Raw genomic sequence first — 23,201 nt, 5'->3', positions numbered from 1 at the left:
GCGTCTGTAATTTACATCATAGGTAGACCTCAACTATGGGAGACAAACTGAGAAAAAAAAATCCAGAAAATCACATTGTCTGTTTTTTTTTCATTTTATTTGCATATTATGGTGGTTCACAGCTTATAATGATATGGCTTTGATTAAATGACGTATGAGGTAGAATAGGATGGGAGGTTCATCATGGTGATTGTTAAACACACCCTGCCGCTTTGATTGGCCAGTTTTGCTATATCCGATGTGCGATTGGTTGAGTTTGGGTATATACTTACCTGTCTCCTATAGGCGCCACCCCCTGAAGAAGGCTAAGGGTTGAAAAACGTGTTGGGGAGGACGGCTGTCCAGATCAGGTGCAGTGCAGCTTGTAAGTTATACCTTATACTTACCATACTCTTTGATGTCTCACGCTGTTTTCAGAAATTTTCCTGGTCCATGACATAAACTATGCATATACTGACACCTATTGGTGCTATTGGGTATTATTCCCATTATTCACATGGTATATCTATGCAGTGACACATATGGTGTTCACTATTTTTGCACTAATATTGCATTTTAATACCTATCTATTTTTTGCACTTTATATACGTTTTCTTATTTGTATAATTATGATGTACACCTATAGGGAATTGATATAAAATTTTTAACAATATGTTTGCACCTTACTTATGAATATATATTATCATTTTGGTTTTTAAAAAATGTTTTTTCACTGTTGAGATATACAGTATATATATATATATTTGTTAGCACCATTTACTGCAATAATATGTCCTTATGAAATGGATAGTACTGCCCTCTTATGTATATTTTTATATTATAAAACACTGATGCTTTGCTACTTTTAAAATACCTCAAGTACCTTTATTTATAAAATAATAAAGTATGTATATATTTACATTCAGGACTTATGGTCAGTGTGTTCTTGTGTGTTGTGCTGGCTCAAACCTTGAACCTGGTGGTGCAGTGCTTCCTAAACAATTATCCAGAGTTAATCCCTGCTCCATAAGATGCGAAGACTGTGCTCGCATATCCGTCGCTCGCCCGTAGACTCCAGTCGTATGCAGAGGCTGCAGCGATCGCTCCACCTCCCCAAGCACCGCCTAATCAGATGTTGCAACAAGGTGGAACTCCACCATGCACATGGTTGAGAGGCTGTGCGAACAGAGGCAGGCTGTAATGCATTTGTGGGAGGATACATGGGCAGGCAGTTTGAGGGCAGACATGGAGTTGTCGGGTTTGCAGTGGTCCAAGCTGAAAGACCTCTGTAAAGTCCTTCAGTGTTTTGTGGAATGCACACGGCTGGTAAGCGCGGACGACGCCATCATAAGCATGAGCATACCACTTATGCATCTGCTCATGCAAACTTTGACTCACATTAAGGATCAGGCGTCTGCAGAGGAGGAGGAACAGGAGGAGGAGGAGGGAAGCCTTGATGACAGATAGCCATTGTCTGCTCAGGGAACTGTCCTGGATGAGGTGGAGGAAGAAGAGGAAGAGGAGGAGGATGAGGGGCATGATTATTTTGGGGAGGAGGATGCTTCTCGGTGGGCAAGAGAAAATGTTGGCTTGCCCAGGTCATGTACAGGGTTTGTGCGTGACTGGAGGGATGTGGATTTGGCAGAAAGTGCTTCTCCACCCACCACTGACACCTGGAACATTGGCCCACATGTGTGATTATCTCTTGCGGATCCTAAAAAGGGACCCCCGCATTGTCAAAATTATGAAGGATGACGACAATTGGTTGGCCAGCATCCTCAATCCATGCTATAAAGGCAAATTACAGAACATCATGCCACAGGAGAACCTAGAGCTAATATTGGCGAACAAACAAGCAACTCTGGTAAACCATTTGTAAGAGGCATTCCCAGCACACAGCAGCGGTGCAGGTTCTACCACGAGCCGTACTGGGCCAAATGGAAGAGGTATTCGTGGTGCACACAGCCGAACTGGTGTTGGAGACAGGTGTTTCATGACCATGTTGTGGACTGATTTCTCGAGGACCGCTCACATGACTGTTAATACTGAATCGATTGCAACAGACAGGAGACAGCAGTTGTCAACTATGGTTCAAAATTACCTCTCCTCCCCTATCGATGTTCTCCCTCACAGTTCATTCCCCTTTGACTACTGGCCCTCTAAACTGGACACCTGGCCTGAATTGGCACAATATGCCTTACAGGAGCTCGCTTGCCCTGCTGGTAGTGTGCTATCAGAAAGAGTCTTCAGTGCTGCTGGATCAATCCTGACAGAAAGAAGGACCCGGCTGTTGACCCAAAATGTTGGTGATCTCACCTTCATTAAAACGAACCATGCCTGGGTTTCAAAGCATTTTGTACCACCTTCCCCTGATGACACATAGGTTGCCAGCAAAATGGCTCACTTCGTACTCCTCTTCCTTCGACTTATGCAATTCCTCCATTTGCAGCTGCTGAACGTCCAGCCTACACCTCAACATATGCCAGTTTTTCCACCTCCCTAACTGGCCTGTACCCCCCCAGGGCCGACATCAGTACCTGGCGCACCCGGGCAAGTGCCGGGGCCCTGAGCAGGTGGGGTGGGCCCACTTGTGGGCGACGGCACTGGCTTAGGGCCCCTCACAGTACGCAAAAGTCTTTGAGGGTGGGGGCTCACTCGCCGTCACAGACACCGTCGTACTATGAGGGGCCCTGTGCCACTGCCGTTGCCCACGAGTGGGCCCCCCTGCTTGCTCAGGGCACCAGCACTTGCAATACTTACCTCTCCCTGCTCCACCGCTGTGACCTCTTCCGCGTTTCCTGACAGTGACATTCAGATCAGAGAGCGCGATGACTTCACGTCTGTACACCCTCTGCCTGAACAGTCCAAGTGCAGAGAGCTGGAAGATAGTGATGCTGAGGAGTCTAGAGTAGAGCAGTGCCCAGCGATGAGAGGTATTTCATTTTTTTAATGTTTGGAGCAATATATGGGGAGAGCATTATACACTGGAGAATTATATATGGGGCCCATCATACACTTGAGCATCATATATATGGCCCATTATACACTGGAGCATCATATGGGGCCCATTATATATGGAGCATTATATGGGCCCATCATACACTGGAGCATTATAAATGGGGCCCATCATACACTTGAGCATCATAGATAGGGTCCATTATACACTGGAGCATCATATGGGCCCATCATACACTGGAGCATTATAAATGGGGCCCATCATACACTGGAGCATCATCCATGGGGCCCATCATACACCTGCGCATTATAAATGGGGCCCATTATATATGGAGCATTATACACTGTTTGCATAATTATTTTTTTATATCAGGTAATTTTTTATTAAACATTTTCAAAAATTGAAAAAAAACAGGTAGTCATATACAGGATATTTCCCAAATAGTGTATTACATAAACACAATAGAACTTCACAAAAATCCCTCCCAACTCACCCCCCACCCTCACCCGAAAAAACACCTCTCGTCTCTCCCGATGCATTTGATCTCTCACAGCTACAATTTTTGGGTTATATTCTCCTCAACGCTCTCATCCATGTTAATCTAGGAGGTGCCACCCCGGGTGTGTCCAACCAAGGTGCCCACATATCTTCCCATTTCTTAGTTGTTCTTCTCTTTTGATACACATATTTTTCCATATCTATATTATTATTAACTGCATCAGTAACTTCCATGATTGTGGGTACGGAAGATCTCTTCCAGTGAGCCACCACCCTTTTACGAGCTTGATATAATATTCGTGAGACTGCCTGCTGGTGCTCCTCCGAAAGCGGCAAAGTCTCCACCTGCCCCAGAAGAGCCATTTTGGGGTCTAGTACCATTTGACATTGATAGACAGTAATAAGTAATAGACACCTCCCCAAAACCTACGTAACCGAGGCCAGTTCCAGGTCATGTGTATCAGATCCGCATTGGGTGTTCCACATTTCCAACAATCTGCCTCTCTAGCATAGCCCATTTTCAACAGCCATACAGGGGTTCGATAAACTCGATGAAACAAATAAAGATGCGACACTCTGCGCCTCGGTGACCGAGACTTTCGTGACTTCTTGCAATGCATTCTCCCATTCATCATCTGTTAAATCACCTACATCAACTTGCCACTTATTCTTCAGTGTCTCCAAACTTGCCACTCTCTTTTCCAACATGGTTGCATATATCATGGATATAATACCTCTTGATCCTCCTCCCATCACTACTCTATCCAACAGCGGAGTTTTAACTAGATTACCTAGTGGAGCGAGTCACTGTTGTGCTTCACAAGCATGTCTCAGCTGGAGATATTGAAAAAATCTTTTATTAGGGATGGAAAATGTCTGTTTGAGATCCTCAAAAGAGCCAAACTCCCCTTCCAAATAAAGCTGTGATACTAGTTTAAGCCATCTCCTCTCCCATAGCTCAAACCCTCTAATTTATTTAGCTCTGTACATGTCAAGTTTCTCCAGATGAGGGAATGCGCCGTGACTCCCTGTATACCTAATATTTCTTTGGCCATGTTCCATACCTTATCCATGCACTTCATTATCGGAGTATTGATAGCTTGAACCTGACGGAACTGCACTGAGTCTAGTGCCTGCACCAGTAAGTCCCTTCCCACTACGCATGTAAGCATACATCACGAGGAACTTCACATGAAGGAATTTTCCTCCCCCCATCCTCTGAAATGTTGCAACTGCGCTGCAAGATAATGCAGAAACGGGTCAGGAACCGCTAACCCCCCCAGTTCTTTAGATGTACGCAAAACCTCCAACCGAATTCTAGGAACTCTCCTCTTCCAGATAAGCTCTCTAAATATTCTGTTTATCTGATAAAAGATTCGACCAGGAATCCAAATGGGCGCATTGTGGAGGGCATACAAAGCTTGTGGCATGAGAACCATTTTTACCAGGTTTGCCCTTCCCACCATACTCAGCGTTAACTTGCACCAGTCATTTATTTTTTTTTTAAATTTAGCAAGTAGCGGGGTAATATTTAAATGCTCAAAATCTTGTATATTATATCCAATATGAATATTGGAGAATTGGGCTGAAAAATGGCAAATGAGGTTTAACACGGATAAGTGTAAGGTTATGCACATGAGAAGGAGAAACAGATGCTACAATTACTTACTAAATGGGAAACTGCTTGGGAAATCAGACATGGAAAAAGACTTAGGCATCTTAGTCATTAAGAAGCTAAATTGGAGTGCCCAGTAGAGTTGAGTGAAACGGGTCGAAAAATTTCAAAAGTTGCCGACTTTTGGCAAAGTCGGGTTTCATGAAACGAAACCCGACCCTAGGATGAGGTCGGCCACGAGGTCGGCGACTTAAGCGCCAAAGTCACGTTTCAAAAGTTTGTTTTGCACTCTTTTTCAGCCAATCAGGATCCACGGACACTGTGGGCAATGTGATGACATAGCCAGGGGTCACCACCATCTTTCAGAAGGGCATGCAAGTGATTGGCTTGCTTTGGTGGGCGTCACAGGGGGTATAAAAGGGCGTGCACACCGACCGCCATGTTACTCATTCTGATCTCAGAATAGGGAGAGCTGCTGCTGCTGATGATTTTGTAGGGAGAGTGTTAGGCAGGGAAGAAACCAAAAACTGCTTCTGCTGCTAGCGATTTTGCCTGTACAACACACCAGTCACTGTGTGTGCAGTGCAAGTGGAGGCTATATTTTGCTGGATCAGCGGTGTTGGTTGTTAGGCTGCCTTCTAAGGCTTCCTGACGGCTGCATTGCTGTTTACCCACTGCTCTGCAAACTGCTTTTTTAAAAGCCATCCCAATTTTTTTGTCCTGGTGAGGTACTGAGCGTGCATTTTTTCACACCATACAGCGGTGCACACTCCTCACACAGTACCGTGTAATGGCTGTTATCACAGCCACAGTGAAGCTATCTGTGTGTCACTCTGTAAGGATAAGTCGAGGACATGTTCCGTTCTTACAGACCTGCACCTTCTAGTTTTGTCTAGCTTTCAAACAGTTAAATATATTTGCTGTTTGATCACATTCAAAACTATAGAGAGACAGCATGTGTCAGTCCGTATACTTAAAAAAACACGGAGCTTGACAATTTTACGTACACCGGACAGCCGTGTACGTGCACGCTCCTCTCTCAGTACAGTGTAACGGCTGTTATCACGGCCACAGTGAAGCTATCTGTGTGTCGCTCAGTAAGGATAAGTCGAGGACTTGTTCCGTTCTTACAGACCTACACTCTAGGGAGATTCCTATTCTGCCCAATTCTATATACACCTTGTAGTTTGTCATACACTAGCCAATTTCTGCCTGTGACATAGCGCTGTGATATTCAGTGGGCCTCACACAATCCAAAAGTGTCCAGTGTCCACAAGTGTGTGCTGAAATTCAAAATCTCTGTTATCTTCTAGTGACATTTTTCACACCTGTGACATCAAGCCTGTGACATAGCACTGTGATATTCAGTGGGCCTCACACAATCCAAAAGTGTCCATTGTCCACAAGTGTGTGCAGAAATTCAAAATCTCCGTTATCCTCTAGTGACATTTTTCACACCTGCGACATCGAGCCTGTTACATAGCGCTGTGATATTCAGTGGGCCTCATACAATCCAAAAGTGTCCAGTGTCCACAAGTGTGTGCAGAAATTCAAAATCTCCGTTATCCTCTAGTGACATTTTTCACACCTGCGACATCGAGCCTGTGACATAGCGCTGTGATATTCAGTGGGCCTCACACAATCCAAAAGTGTCCAGTGTCCACAAGTGTGTGCAGAAATTCAAAATCTCCGTTATCCTCTAGTGACATTTTTCACACCTGCGACATCGAGCCTGTGACATAGCGCTGTGATATTCAGTGGGCCTCACACAATCCAAAAGTGTCCAGTGTCCACAAGTGTGTGCAGAAATTCAAAATCTCCCCTGTCCTATAGACACCTTGTACCTTGGTTTACATTACTATATAGTTTGTTGGATTTTTCTACATTTCTACCAAAAATGAGGAAGGCTGGTGGAAGAGGCCGTGGAATTGGACGGGGGTTGGCAGCTGGTAATGATGGTGTTGGTGGTGGATCTGATGGTAGTGGCAAAAAAGCAAAATAGGACAGAATGCAGGAAGTGTTGAGCCTGCGTCATCGTCTGTCTCCACAAGGCCTCGAAGGCTTAGTTTTCTAGGAGTTGGCAAACCGCTTTTAAAGCCAGAGCTTCAGGAAAAAGTTTTGTCTTACATTGCTGACTCAGCCTCCAGCTCTATCGCCTCCTCTTCTGAAGTTGTAAAAAATAAAAGCACTGAGTCGTCATTGGAGGCTCATGTTCATGAACCACACCTTTCCTTGTGTCCTTCACCCCAACCAAGATTGAAGGATGACGCAGGCCATACTACTGATTACTCCATGGAGCTGTTTTCACATACCATGCCTGGATTATCAAGTGAAATGGTGAATTACCCAGGCCAAGATGAATCTGACATGGAGTGCACTGATGCACAGCCACTGATAATTGATTCTGCTGGTACATTCAGTCAGAGCACTACATTGTCCTCGCAGTGTACAGAGCCAGATTCTGACCCTGATGAGACTCAGGTGCCCCTTCCCGCACACTATACCACCATACACGGTGACACAGAGGAAGGTGCACATGACATTGAAGAGGAGGTGATGGATGACCCAGTTGTTGACCCAGATTGGCATCCATTGGGGGAAGAGGGTGCTGCTTCCAATAGCTCAGATGAGGAGGAGCATCCACAGCAGACATCGACATTGCAACAGCTGTTATCTGGCAGGCCCGGAGCACTCCAAAGACAGGTTCCAAAAATCAAAAGAGTTGCTGGACAGCTTGTCCAGAGGGTCAAAATATCACAGTGTGCTAGGCCGCAAAATGTCTGCCAAAGTAGGAAGAGTGCAGTGTGGCACTTTTTTGAACAAAATCCTCATGATCAGGCCAAGGTTATCTGTAAGAAGTGCGCAAAGACCTTTAGCCGAGGGAAAAATCTGAAAAATGTGAATACCAGTTGCATGCTTAGACATTTAACCAGCATGCACTTGCAAGCGTGGACACAACACCAAACCTCAAGTACCACATGTGCAACTGATCACAAAGAAGGTAGTCAGCAGCGCTACATTGTTTCCCCCACTGTAAGCCCACCAGTTAGCACAGCAGCAAATGTTGAGGTGTCGTTGCAAGGCCACAGCAGTCAGGGAATCCCACTGTTATATCAACGAAAGACTGAATCTAGGCCATCAGAAAGAACACCAACTCCATCACCATCATCAACCCTCTCTCAGTCCACCCTGTCCACCGCTACTTCCACCATATGCAGCTCTCAAGTCCAGCTCATCCTCCCAGACCCTATGAGTAGGTCAAGAAAGTACTCAGTCTCTCATCCGCGTACACTGGGTTTGAACGCCCACATTGCCAAACTAATCTCGTTAGAGATGATGCCATATCGGTTGGTGGAAAGCGCAGCTTTCCGCGAACTCATGGCCTATGCAGTACCACGCTATGACCTACCTAGTCGCCACTTCTTCTCTCGCAAAGCCATCCCATCCCTCCACCATCATGTGAAAGACCGCATTGTCCATGCACTCAAGCAGTCAGTGAGTGGAAAGGTGCACCTCACAACTGATGCATGGTCCAGTCGGCATGGCCAGGGCCGTTACGTGTCCATCACTGCGCACTGGGTTAATGTGGTGGATGCAGGGTCCACAGGGGACAGCGGTGGTGGGACAGTGCTGCCTAGCCCACGGTATAGGAAACAGTTGGCTGTAGGTGTTCGACCCTCCTCCAGAAGCGAAAGCTCGTCCACAGAGCGCAGTCGTACGAGCACTCCATCGGCAGCTGCCACTGTTGCACACGAGGTGTCCCCCTATCGAGCAGCTAGTGGAAAGCGTCAGCAGGCTGTGTTGCAGATGATGTGTTTGGGCGACAGACACACTGCCGAGGTGCTGGCCGAGTACTTTCAGCGACAAACTGAGTCATGGCTGGGCAGTGTACATCTTGAGGCAGGCAAGGTAGATAGTGATAACGGCCGTAATTTTGTGGCAGCCATAGCCCTTTCAAAACTCAGCCACATACCTTGCTTGGCTCACACCTTGAACCTGGTGGTGCAGTGCTTCCTCAATAATTATCCGGAGCTAACAGCCCTGCTCCAGAAGGTGCGAAGACTGTGCGCGCACATCCGCCGGTTGCCTGTACACTCCATTCGTATGCAGAAGCTGCAGCGATTACTCCACCTTCCCAACCACTGCCTCATTATCATGGCAACAAGGTGGAACACCCTGCACATGGTTGAGCGGCTGTGCGAGCAGAGGCAGGCCATAATGCATTTGTGGGAGGATACACGGCCAGGCACTTTGAGAGCAGACATGGAGTTGGCAGGTGTGCAGTGGTCGAAGCTGAAAGACCTCTGTAAAGTCCTTCAGTGTTTTGAGGAATGCACACGGCTGGTAAGCGCAGACGACGCCATCCTAAGCATGAGCATCCCACTTATGCATCTGCTCATGCAAACTTTGACGCACCTTAAGGAGCAGGCGTCTGCAGCCAATGTTGACGAGGAGGAAGAGGTGGAGGGAATCCTTGATGACATTCAGCCATTGTCTGCTCAGGGACCGCTCCTGGACGAGGTGGAGGAAGAAGCGGAGGAGGAGGATGATGATGGGGATGATTACTTAGGGGAGGAGGATGCATCTCGTGGGGCAAGTGAAAATGTTGGCTTGGCGTGGCAAGGTCTGTTACAGGGTTTGTGCGTGACTGGAGGGATGTGGATTTTCCAGAAAGTGCTCCTCCACCCAGCACTCGCAGTGCATCATTGACACCGGGAACATTGGCCCACATGTCAGATTATGCCTTGCAGATCCTAAAAAGGGGCCCACGCATTGCCAAAATGATGAACGATGACGACTACTGGTTGGCCAGCATCCTGGATCCACGCTATAAAGGCAAATTACAAAACATCATGCCACAGGAGAACCTTGACCTAATATTGGCTACTAAACAAGCAACTCTGGTTAACCGGTTGGTTGAGGCATTCCCAGCACACAGCAGCGGTGATGGTTCTCACACGAGCCGTACGGGCTGGGGGCAGCTTGGCAGAAGTGTTCGTGGTGCACACAGCAGAAGTGGCGTTGGAGACAGGGGTTTCATGACAATGTTGTGGACTGATTTTTCACGGACCGCTCACACAACTGGTAATACTGCATCGATGGAAAGTGACAGGAGACAGCAGTTGTCAACTATGGTTAACAACTACTTTTCCTCCCATATCGATGTTCTCCCGCACAGGTCATTCCCCTTTGACTATTGGGCCGCTAAACTGGACACCTGGCCTGAATTGGCACAATATGCCTTACAGGAGCTCGCTTGCCCAGATGCAAGTGTGCTATCGGAAAGAGTCTTCAGTGCAGCTGGATCAATCCTGACAGAAAAAAGGACCCGTCTGTCAACCCAAAATGTGGATGATCTAACCTTCATTGAAATGAACCATGCATGGGTTTCCAAGGATTTTGTCCCACCTTCCCTTGATGACACATAGGTTGCCAGAAAAATGGCTTGCTTTGGTCCTCCTCCTATTCCGCGAACTTGACCTATTTCGCCTTTTGCAGCAGCGGAATGACCCACATCTACATATGCCACTTTGTAAACCTCCCTAAGTGGGCGCCCCCCGCCATGGCCGGGGTCACCACCTAGAGCACAAAACTGTGCGAGTGCCGTTGCCCTGGACAGGTGGGTAGGCCGACTCTTGGGCGCAGGCACTGGCATAGGGTCCCTCATAGTGCAATCAAGTGTCTCTGACAGTGGTGGTGCACACCCGCCGTCAGACACACTGCCGTACTATAAGGGGCCCAGTGCCAGTACCGACGCCCACGAGGGTGCCCCCCTTGCTTGGGCAGGGCCCCAGCATTTGCAATGTTTACCTCTCCCTGCTCCTCCGCTGTGTAGTCTGGGCTGTCAAATCCTTCACTGGGACTGCCACTACAAATTTATTGAACTAAAAGATGATGGTTAAGATGTAGCTATGCCCTGTCCTGCTGGCCGGGCTCTAGCTCCAGATGATCAGCGGCTTCCATTTCTTATGGACGTCGACTCACAATTACATGCAGTGGTGATTTATCATCAGCTTTCACAGTTTTCCTACTCACAAACGTGTGACATTCCGGCGCACATTTCAAAATGTGCCCTCTCATGCCAATCAAATAGAATCGCCTACGACCTGTGGCTTCTGTCTTTTGCACTCCAAAGTTACGTGACAGATCATGATAGCCAGTGAGCACCATGTTTACATCGCTTCCTGTGATAAAAATTGGATTGAGATGAGTAACAGTGATGGAATCAACGGAAGTGCGATACAGCAAGACTTTATTCACAAAAAAATGTTTTCACTGTCTCAACACACAAATTAATTGAGGGTCAGCATCGCCTATGAGAATTGTGATGGAAGTTTTTCCCGTGAATAATAATTCCTAGATTTCTGCAATCAATAGCCCTTATGTCACTAATTGTATGCATCTCATTTCCTATTGCGGAGAGGCTGGACTGTATTATTGAGACAGAAATATATATGAAGATTTAAAAATAACACCAAAAGTATATAGTTGTGTACGCCTCAAATGCATTTCCTTTTTTCCACTTTTTAGATTGCTGTGTAATCCATACTGAGAACACTGAGATTTTACATGTTTAAACTATGCTATATATACCTGCTATCCAGTGATAAAGTACCCTTTCTCAACTTTGTACAAACTGGTCAAATCCATACTGGGCCTGAGAACATCTGAGTCTGCCTCCTGATCTATAGACATTTTTTTTTAATGTGTAAACTAGGCTACATATATACGTGTTATTCGGTGAAACTGTACCCTTTATCAACTTTCTACAATGTTGTTGAATCCATACTGGGCCTGAGAATGGCTGCCGAGCTGTTAAGCAAGCTACAGCACCTGTGGTTTGGACACGTAATTTTTTCAGGAATGACGGTTAGACCTAACACCGGAATTGCGGTTGACCTGAACTTACTGGGAAATCATCGTTCGCGGGGAATAATCTGAATCCCAGATCCCCATCACTAACGGAGTTCAGCAGGTTATCTGCACCTGTAAGCTACAAAAGCTGGTCCTTTCAGTGTAGCATGCATGCAGCCCCGGACATGTACTGGAATGCTAGACCTGTTATTGCTCGATCTCACGTGCCACAGCCTCGCGTATCCCTCTAGTAAGCTTGACGTGTACCGCGGGGCCATGCCGGAGTCTCGGTCGTTAACGGAATAAAGCTGAGAAATCGCTAGCACAACTACAAACTGACATACCACACCACACACAGAATCGACAAAGCTTGCAATCTGTCCATCTTTTCTGTAGCTTGTATGGTAGTGGTTTCCCGGGTGCAGTCCAATTAAGCCACAGGCTCCACTCCTGGTGGTGCTCTTTTGGACATTCCATTAAGGTTCAGCTTTGCAATCATACTGCCCCCGGAAACCAAAAACTTTGCCTTCAGGGACGCTGTTTGGAGGTTCGTGGGAATAACGCCGCCCGATCAGCAGTCGGCATATGGGTCGCCCTCCCAGGGCTGTGGGGTACTCGGTACCGGGCCGGTGTCAGTGGGATGTGTCACAGCAGCGGTGGCCCTGGGCACCCATGTAAATGGCGTGGTATAATGGTAAAGAGTTTATATAGATAGTTTGACGCCACCTGTGGTGTTCGGCAACATAGATGTTAGGCCGACGCTGCATGCAGATCCTCTGGGACTGATGGTGTTGTGCAGCAAAGATGGTGAAGCTCCCCACAGGTGGATCTGGAGTCCCAGGGAAGTGTAGATGTAGTGATGGGGGAAAGGCACAGGCGGTGTAGGTGCTGGTACCCAGATGTAGCGGTGCTGGAATAACTGTAGGACACCAGAGCGTGCAGTTCCAAAGCTTTACTCACAGTCTGCAGTTTACACAGATGCCTGCCTCCATGCTGTGTCCTCCGGGTCAGGACCTCTGCCAACCTCCGGGACCAGAATGGAAAGCTCCCTTCCAACACTCCGCCAACATGTACCTTCCTGAACGTCTCCTTTCTAGCGCTTGTGGGGGAAGCACTCACAGGACCGTGGTTCACTGAAACGCCTCCTGTCTAACAGATGTTCCTCAGACTTTACTTGTATGGCAGACAGCTGTAGCCTTTTCCTTCTTCCTCGCACACGTCGATGCTGGGGCCTCCGAGCCTTAGTTGGGTACAGAGCATTTATAGCTGCTACTTCCCCCGGTTTCTGCTGCAGGAACGTCAGTGTCCCTACAAACTCGGAGACCGGAATCGGGACCATGCGCTCCAGCTAGGAGTGAGCCTTAACTCTGCTCATCCTCCAGCTCCCCTTCTCATGTCCACACACTTCCCTGCACAGAGTGCCCTAACTTACCTCCTCCCGACCACAGAGAGCAGCTCCTCAGCAGTCAGGTTCAGAGGTCTCCCTGCTGGCCTGGAGTGGGAAATGTGTTGTGTGTTGGTTTCACTGCTAGAGAGATCCTTCGTTGCTCCCAAGCTTGACAACACACTCCCTAGGAGGAAGGCAATGCCACAGTGGCGACCGTACTCTTGGGGACGCCACAAGAGCACTGAGGCCCAGCCACTGCTGGATGATGCTGCTGGTACATTGACCCAGACCAATACATTCCCCTCACACTCTACACAGCCAGAATCTGACCCAGAGGAAACTCAGGTTCCCCTTCCTGCATACTATACCACCTTACACGGTGACAAAGAGGAAGGTGCAGATGAAAGTGCAGGTTCCTTGAGCAGGTGGGGGGGCATACTCATGGGCGATGGCACTGGCACAGGGCACCGCATAGTACGCAAAAGTGTCTCTGCCGGTGGGAGGGCCTAAACAGCCAAGTGCAGTGAGATGGAAGATGGGGACGACAAGGAGTTCAGAGTAGTGCAGGGATTCCCTAGCAAGGAGACTTATGTCATTGTTTTCTATGTTGGGACAGCAATTTTTGGAGAGCACTATACTCTGGTGAATGATATATGGGGCCCACCATACACTGGAGCATTCCAAAGGTGGACATCAGACACTGGAGCAGCATTTACAGGGCCCATTATACACTAGAGCAATAGAAATGAGGCCCATTATATATGGAGCATTATTTGGGCCCATAAGACAGTGGAGCTTCATCCATTGGGACCAACATATACTATAGCATTATGTGGAGCTCATCATATACGGTTTGAAACATTATATGGGAATAATGATTCCGTATGGAGAAAAATATGGGCCTCATTACTCTGTATAGCGCACTAAGCGCTGGCCATAATACTGTATGGAGTTATATACTGTCCGTTTTTGGAGGTATTGGAGAATTTAAAATGGATATCAGTCATGAGATGTAAGAAGTGAAGTATTTTTCATTGTACTATACTGCTATTTCTCTGCCGTATCGGAGCATCATGAGTTGTGGTATGTGTTAAAGGGGCGCTCTTTGGCCCTGGGCCCACGAAAACCTGGAGCCAGCCCTCCCCCCCCCACAACTGTAGCCAAATAACCCCCATTTTTCAGTGCATAACTAGTATTATGAAGTTAATTAAGGTTGACAAGCTTCAGTAACAAGAATTTATGCTTTTGGCATTCAAATGGGCACTGTTGGTGTGTTTCCTGTCCTCCTCTCACTGTCGACTTTAATTCTCCATTGACTTACATTGGGTTTCGTGTTTCGGGATGACCCCGACTTTTCCCTAAAGTCGGCCGATTTTGCTCGACCCGACTTTTGGAAAAGTTGGGTTTCATGAAACGAAACTCGACCCTAAAAAACCAAAAGTCACTCAACACTAGTGCCCAGTGTCAGGCAGCTGCCACCAAAGCAAATAGGGTCATGGGATGCATTAGAAGAGGTCTGGGGACACGAGATAAAAACATAATTCTCCCTCTGTACAAATCACTCGTCAGACCACCCTTGGAGTATTGTGTGTAATTTTGGACGCCGGTGCTCAAGAAAGACATTACTGAACTTGAAAGGGTTCAAAGGCGGGCTACTAAATTGATAAATGGAGTTGGTTCACTACAAAACCGAGAAAGGTTATCAAAATTAGGCCTATTTACTCTAGAAAAGAGAAGACTTACTGGAGACCTAATATATATGTGCAAGTATATCAGAGGGCAATACAGAGATCTCTCCAATGAACTGTTTGTACCAAGGACTGTGACAAGAACAAGGGGGCATTCTCTTCGTTTGGAGGAAAGACAATTTCTACACCAGCATAGAAGAGCGTTCTTCACGGTAAGAGCAGTGAGGCTCTGGAATTCTCTTCCTGAGGAAGTGGTGATGGCCAACTCACTGAATGAATTTAAGAAAGGAATGGATGTTTTTCTTGTGATTAACAGTATAGAAGGTTACGAATAACATAATATTATAGGTAGATGGTTGACCCAACTTAGGGGAAGGAATTTTTTTCCCTATGGAGAAAATTTGCTTCTACTCTGTGGGTTTTTTGCCTTCCCCTGGATCAACAATGCAGAACAGCTGCACTAAAAATAGGCTTAACTAGATGGACATAAGGTCTTCCTTCAGCCTTCAAAACTATGTTACTATGTTACTATGAATTCCCAATTATTTAAACTCTTTGACTACATTTAATCGTCCGGCCAATTCCAAGGAGTTCTCGGGAGCATCTCCCACCGGCATAATTGAAGATTTCTCCCAGTTAATACATAAACCAGAGATCACTGCGAAGGATCCAAAGACTTACATTGCCACCCTCAGAGAAGATGGCCACTCTCCCAAAAACAAGAGCATGTCATCAGCATACAACACTATTTTTTCTTGCAAAGACTCATACCCAAACCCCTTAATTTCAGGTGTCGCCCGAATTACTACTGCCAAGGGCTCAATGCCAGATCAAACAGTAGGGGAGACAGGGGGCACCCCTGTCTGGTCCCTATGTATAAGTTAATTGTATTTGAGATCTCCCCATTAATTCTAATTTTGGCCTCTGGACTCGAATTCAGCAGCTGTATCCAGGAAATAAAATTTTTACAGAAACCCATCTTGGCTAATATAGCCCAGAGATATGGGTATTCGACGCAGTCAAATGCTTTAGCAGCATCCAAAAATGCAACAGCCCTAGGTTCCTATCCCTTAGATGGGATCTGTAAATTTAGATACAACCCCCTGATATTAATCGCAGTTGATTTCTCTGGCATAAAACCAGTTTGATCTGGATGAATAATACTAGATATTACTCCAGACAGCCGCATCGCCAGAATCTTTGCAAAAATCTTGACATCAATGTTTAAAAGGGAGATAGGCCTGTATGACTCTGGAAGACAAGGATCCTTATCAGCCTTGGGGATCACCACTATGATTGCTTCATTCAAGGACCGGGGCAAGTGCCCATCTTCCCTAGCTGCCTCAAACACCTTCAACAGCTGTGGAAGCATTATATTTGAGTACTGCTTATATACCTCCACAGGCAGCCCATCAGACCCCGGTGTCTTATTCCCTGCCATAGAATCTAGAGCAGTGATGGTGAACCTTGGCACTCCAGCTGTTGGAGAACTACAACTCCCAGCATGCCTCAACTGCTGCAGGTTGCAAGGGCATGCTGGGAGTTGTAGTTTTACAACAGCTGGAGTGCCAAGGTTAGCCATCACTGATCTAGAGCCTCCTCTAATTCCTCCAGACTAATTGGTGCCTCCAGCCCAACAGCTTCCGATTCTGACAGAGTAGGCAGACCAGCAGTCCCCAAAAAGCTACTGAGCAACTCGTCAGAGAACCCGCCCTGCGAATTATATAATGTCTCAAAAACTCGCTAAAAGTTGCTAGAATTGCCCCAGAAGATCTTTCTAGTTCCCCATTTTTGTTTTTTTTATCTCCGCTACCATTGCAGGGCCAGATTGAGTCTCGATCAGGGTAGCTAGTAGATGTCCAGTTCCCTCCCCCTCCCCGAAATAGACCTGCCGCCGGAAGTATCGTTTATCTGCAGCTTTTGAAAGCTTATGTTGGGTTGATTGTTTTTCCCCATCTTTTAATGCGTTAAAATGTACACTCACTGGCCACTTTATTAGGTACACCATGCTAGTAACGGGTTGGACCCCCTTTTGCCTTCAGAACTGCCTCAATTCTTCGTGGCAGAGATTCAACAAGGTGCTGGAAGCATTCCTCAGAGATTTTGGACCATATTGACATGATGGCATCACACAGTTGGCGCAGATTTGTCGGCTGCACATCCCTGATGCGAATCTCCCGTTCCACCACATCCCAAAGATGCTCTATTGGATTGAGATCTGGTGACTGAGGAGGCCATTTGAGCACAGTGAACTCATTGTCATGTTCAAGAAACCAATCTGAGATGATTCGAGCTTTATGACATGGCGCATTATCCTGCTGAAAGTAGCCATCAGATGTTGGGTACATTGTGGTCATAAAGGGATGGACATGGTCAGCAACAATACTCAGGTAGGCTGTGGCGTTGCAACGATGCTCAATTGGTACCAAGGGGCCCAAAGAGTGCCAAGAAAAAATTCCCCACACCATGACACCACCACCACCAGCCTGAACCGTTGATACAAGGCAGGATGGATCCATGCTTTCATGTTGTTTACGCCAAATTCTGACCCTACCATCCGAATGTCGCAGCAGAAATCGAGACTCATCAGACCAGGCAACGTTTTTCCAATCTTCTACTGTCCAATTTCGATGAGCTTGTGCAAATTGTAGCCTCAGTTTCCTGTTCTTAGCTGAGAGGAGTGGTACCCAGTGTGGTCTTCTGCTGCTGTAGCCCATCTGCCTCAAAGTTCGACGCACTGTGCGTTCAGAGATGCTCTTCTGCCTACCTTGGTTGTAACGGGTGGCAATTTGAGTCACTGTTGCCTTTCTATCAGCTCGAACCAGTCTGCCCATTCTCCTCTGACCTCTGGCATCAACAAGGCATTTCCGGCCACAGAACTGCCGCTCACTGGATTTTTTTTCTTTTTCGGACCATTCTCTGTAAACCCTAGAGATGGTTGTGCGTGAAAATCCCAGTAGATCAGCAGTTTCTGAAATACTCAGACCAGCCCTTCTGGCACCAACAATCATGCCACGTTCAAAGGCACTCAAATCACCTTTCTTCCCCATACTGATGCTCGGTTTGAACTGCAGGAGATTGTCTTGACCATGTCTACATGCCTAAATGCACTGAGTTGCCGCCATGTGATTGGCTGATTAGAAATTAAGTCTTAACACACAGTTGGACAGGTGTACCTAATAAAGTGGCCAGTGAGTGTATATCCGATGGAGTTTTCAAATATTGCAATTCTGCAGAGATAGCTTCCTTCTGTAAAAGTTCCTCATATTCTCTAGACTTAGTTCTAACTCTATTCACTTCCGAGATCGACAGTCCTCTCAGATAAGCTTTAGACGCATCCCATATTATTTCCCTGGGGGCTGTACCCTCATTAATAGCAAAAAATTATTTTAGCAATCAGGGATCCTAGCATCTGCTTGAATAATAGGTAACCAGAATGCGTTAAACGACCATGGTGCCCGTTCCCCTCTCCCACCATTTTCCCAATTAAATGTCGCCATAACAGGGGAGTGATCTGACAAGGCCCTAGGTTGATATTTGTTTGCAAAATTATTACTGGGCAAGTTGTATTTGAGAGGATTCTTTTTATTATTGAACAACAACTATGTTCTCAATCAACCGAAAAGACTCATAAATATCAAAGCTTAATATTTTTGGAAGTTGGAGTGGGTTTTTTTTAGATTTGGCTATCTTAGGAGGATATCTGTTTGTGCAGGTAACTATTACTGTGCAGTATATACCCATCTCACTTGTTTATTTTCACCAGGTAAACCAATATAACAACACAAAATGTAGAAATAAACATTTCTGACATTCAAAACAAAAAAAAAGGGACCAAAATAGCCACCTTTCTTTACGATGACACTCAAAAGCCTTCCATCCATACATTCTGTCAGTTGCTTGATCTGTTTACGATCAACATTGCGTGCAGCAGCCACCACAGCCTCCCTGACACTGTTCCCAGAGGTGTAATGTTTTGACTCCCTGTAGATCTCACATTTTATGAGGGACCACAGGTTCTCTATGGGGTTCAGATTAGGTGAACAAGGGGGCCATGTCATTATTTTTTCTTCTTTTAGACCTTTACTGGGCAGCCACGCTGTGGAGTATTTGGATGCATGTGATGGAGCATTGGCCTGCATGAAAATCATGATTTTCTTGAACAATACTGACTTCTTCCTGTACCACTGGTTGAAGAAGGTGTCTTCCAGAAACTAGCAGTAGGTCTGGGAGTTGAGCTTCACTCCATCCTCAACCCGAATAGGTCCCACAAGTTTATCTTTGATGATACCAGCCCATACCAGTACCCCACCTCCACCTTGCTGGCGTCTGAGTCAGAGTGGAGCTCTACAGCATTTACTGATCCAGCCTCGGGCCCATCCATCTGGCCCATCAAGAGTCACTCTCATTTCATCAGTCCATAAAACCTTACAAAAAACTGTCTTAACATATGTCTTGGCCCAGTCTTCACATTTCATCTTATGTTTCTTGTTCAAAGGTGGTCGTTTTCCTGCCTTCCTTACCTTGGTCATGTCCCAGAGTATGGCACACCTTGTGCTTTTTGATACTCCAGTAACGTTGCAGTTCTGAAATATGGCAAAACTGGTGGCAAATGGCATCTTGGCAGCTTCACGCTTGATTTTCCTCAATTCATGGACAGTTATTTTGAGCCTTTTTTTATCAACACGCTTCTTGTGACCCTGTTGGCTATTTGCCATGAAATGCCTGATTGTTCAGTGATCACGCTTCAAAAGTTTGGCAATTTCAAGACTACTGCATCCCTCTGCAAGACATCTCACAATTTTTGACTTTTCAGAGTCCGTCAAATCTCTCTTCTGACCCATTTTGCCAAAGGAAAGGAAGTTACCTAATAATTAAGCACACCTTATATAGGGTGTTTATGTCATTAGACTACACCCCTCCTCATTACAGAGATGCAAATCACCTGATTTACATAATTGACAGTTGGCTTTCAAGCCTATATAGCTTGGAGTAGGACAATATGTATGAAAAGGATGATGTGATCAAAATACTCATTTGCCTTATAATTCTGCACACAGTATATAGGCCCATCATACACTGGAGCATCATCCATGGGGCCCTTCATACACTGGAGCATCATATGGGGCCCATCATATGCTAGAGCATCATATGGGGCCCATTATATATGGAGCATAATATAGGCCCATCATACAATGGAGCATCATCCATGGGGCCCATCATATACTGGAGCATCATATGGGGCCCATTATATATGGAGCATAATATAGGCCCATCATGCAATGGGGGATCATCCATGGGGCCCATCATATACTAGAGCATCATATGGGGCCCATTATATATGGAGCAATATATAGGCCCATCATACAATGGAGAATCATCCATGGTGCCCATCATATACTGGAGCATCATATGGGGTTCATTATTTATGGGGCTGGAGCCCATTCTGTATGGAGCAATATATGGGGCCCATCATATACTGTATGGAGCTTTATATGCGACTCATTATACTGTATGGAGCAATATGTGGGGCGCATTCTATTCTATGGGGACCGTCCTATACTGTATGGCACATTATATGGGGACCATCATAAACTGTAGCATTATGTGGAGCTCATCATATACTGTATGGTACATTATATGGGACTAATTATTCTGTATGGAGCATTATATGGGGCTCATTATTCTGTATGGTGCACTATGTGGTGGACATAATACTGTATGGAGGAATATACTTTTTGCGCTATTGTAGAATTTAAAATAGATATCAGTCATGTAATGTAAGAAGTGAAGTATTTCTCATTGCACTATACCAATATTTCTCTGCTGTATCGGAGCATCATGAATTGTGGTATGTGTCAAAGGGGCCCACTGACACTCTTTCACCCGGGGCACACGAAAACCTGGCGCCAGCCCTACCCCCCCACAACTTTAGCCAAATAACCCCCAGTTTTCAATGCGTAACTATTATTATAAAGTAAATTAAGCTTGACAAGCTTAAGTAATAAGAATTGATGTCGTTGGCATTGAAATGGGCACTGTAGGTGTGTTTACTGTCCTCCTCTCCCTGACGTCTTTGCTTCCCCATTGACTTGCATTGGGTTTCGTGTTTCAGTCAGACCTCCGACTTTTCCGGATAGTCGGCCCATTTCGTTCGACTCGACTTTTGAGAAAGTCGGGCTTCATGAAACCCGACTTGACCCTAAACAAGGCAAAGTCACTCATCTCTACTCAAAAATATTTCTCGGATCCGTACATTCCTCAACCAAGAATCTGCAAAAACCCTAATCCATGCCCTCTTCATCTCCCACCTTGACTACTGCAACCTCCTGCTCTATGGCCTCCCCGCTAACACTCTCGCACCCCTCCAATCTATTCTAAACTCCGCTGCCTGACTAATCCACCTGTCTCCCTGCTATTCTCCAGCCTCCCTCCTCTGTCAATCCCTGCACTGGCTCCGTATTACCCAAAGGCTCCAGCTCAAAACACTAACCATGATATACAAAGCCATCCACAACCTGTGCCCTCCATACATCTGTGACCTCGTCTCCCGGTACTTACTTGCACGCAACATCCGATCCTCACAAGATCTTCTCGACTCCCCTCTTATCTCCTCTTCCCACAAACGCATACAAGATTTCTCCGGTGGATCCGCCCTACTCTGGAACTCTATCACAACATATCAGACTCTCACCTACCGTGGAAACCTTCAAAAGGAACCTGAAGACCTACCTCTTCCAACACGCCTACAACCTGCAGTAACCACCGATCCACCAAACCACTGCATGACCAGCTCGGCCCTCACCTATTGTATCCTCACCCAGCCCTTGTAGATTGTGAGCCCTCATGGGCAGGGTCCTCTCTCCTCCTGTACCAGTTGTGACCTGTGTTGTTTAAGATTACTGTACTGCTACATCGAATAACTTAATCAGTCCTCACCTCTCCAAAAACGCAGGGGGGTATTACCTTTCCAGACGTCTGGAGATATAACTTGGCCGTGCACCTTAGAAGGATACCAGCTTGGGCCTCCTTGCGGGCTTATAGCAAATGGGTAGAAATCGATAAACTTTGGATGGCTCCAGCGCATCCCAATTCATTGTTATGGAGAGATGGGAGTACATGCCCCTCAGTTCCTCTGCTGGGCTCTATGGCATTTACAATGAAAATTTGGAGGATAAGCAACAGGGCCTTTCCATTGATCTCCCCCAGGTCCCCATATTATCTCCTTCTTTTTTACACTCTCCATACTTTATAGTATTCCTGCAGCTATGACAGAACCATGGCTTCAAGCACAATTATTTTATTACGCAGATATTTTAGACCCCTTTAACATAAATATTCTTCCTTTCCAGACTCTTAGAGAGCGGTTTAATCTCCCACTTAGGACCTACTTCTCATACTTACAAATTCGCCACCTGGCCTTATCTTTATATAAAAACACAATGTTCTCTACCCCCACTTGCTTTGAACGACTCTGTAAAGGGAACCCCTCTACAAAGGGTTTGATCACAGACTTTTATAATATACTGCTCACTCTGCCATTAGACCCCCTCCTAAACATACTTACATGATTAAGTGGGAGAGATACCTGGGGAGGGAACTTCTGCTTCCTATATGGCAGGTCATATGGTCAAAGGCAGCTAAATCATCACCATGCACAATACAGAAGGAAAATCAGTACAAGATACTGATGTATTGATATCATACGCAGGAGGTTTTACATAATATTTACCCTGCCATGTCAGATAGATGCTGGAGATGCCTGGGGGCAGAGGGCTCATTGCCACATATATTCTGGGATTGCCAGACTATACCCCCCTTCTGGAAGAGAGTACAGGGGTTGATTTCTTAGGTGTTGGCTGTAGAGATACCTCTGGATCCTGTGGCTTATTTACTTAATGATCCACCCGTATCTATGAGCAAGGGTCCAGCCAGGCTGCTCCTCCATATCCTAACATCGTCAAAGTGTCTAATAGCCTCATACTGGAAGAAAAGATCAGCTCCTTCCATGAAAAAACTCAGCTTGAAGATTAAAGAAATGAAGACATATGGAGATTCTTACGGCCTGCATTAATAATGAACTTGATTTGTTCAACCCCTTCATGACCCAGTCTATTTTGACCTTAATGACCAGGCCATTTTTTGCAATTCTGACCAGTGTCCCTTTATGAGGTAATAACTCAGGAACGCTTCAACGGATCCTTGCGATTCTGAGATTGTATT

General features: G+C 46.1%; 1 long non-coding RNA gene across 1 annotated transcript in view; it reads left to right on the top strand.

The window, feature by feature from the left end:
* Positions 1-303: 303 nt before the first annotated feature.
* Positions 304-23,201, top strand: part of LOC141076462 (uncharacterized) — a 41,243-nt gene continuing 18,345 nt past the window's right edge. The window contains exon 1 of the long non-coding RNA XR_012227492.1: positions 304-364. This is a non-coding gene — a long non-coding RNA (uncharacterized lncRNA). The remainder of the gene's footprint in view (positions 365-23,201) is intronic.

This window comes from Dendrobates tinctorius, unplaced genomic scaffold, assembly GCF_039654945.1.
Source record: "Dendrobates tinctorius isolate UK_male_01 unplaced genomic scaffold, ASM3965494v1 ptg000407l, whole genome shotgun sequence".
Lineage (NCBI taxonomy): Eukaryota > Metazoa > Chordata > Amphibia > Anura > Dendrobatidae > Dendrobates > Dendrobates tinctorius.
This window is presented reverse-complemented; position numbering and strand designations above follow the sequence as displayed.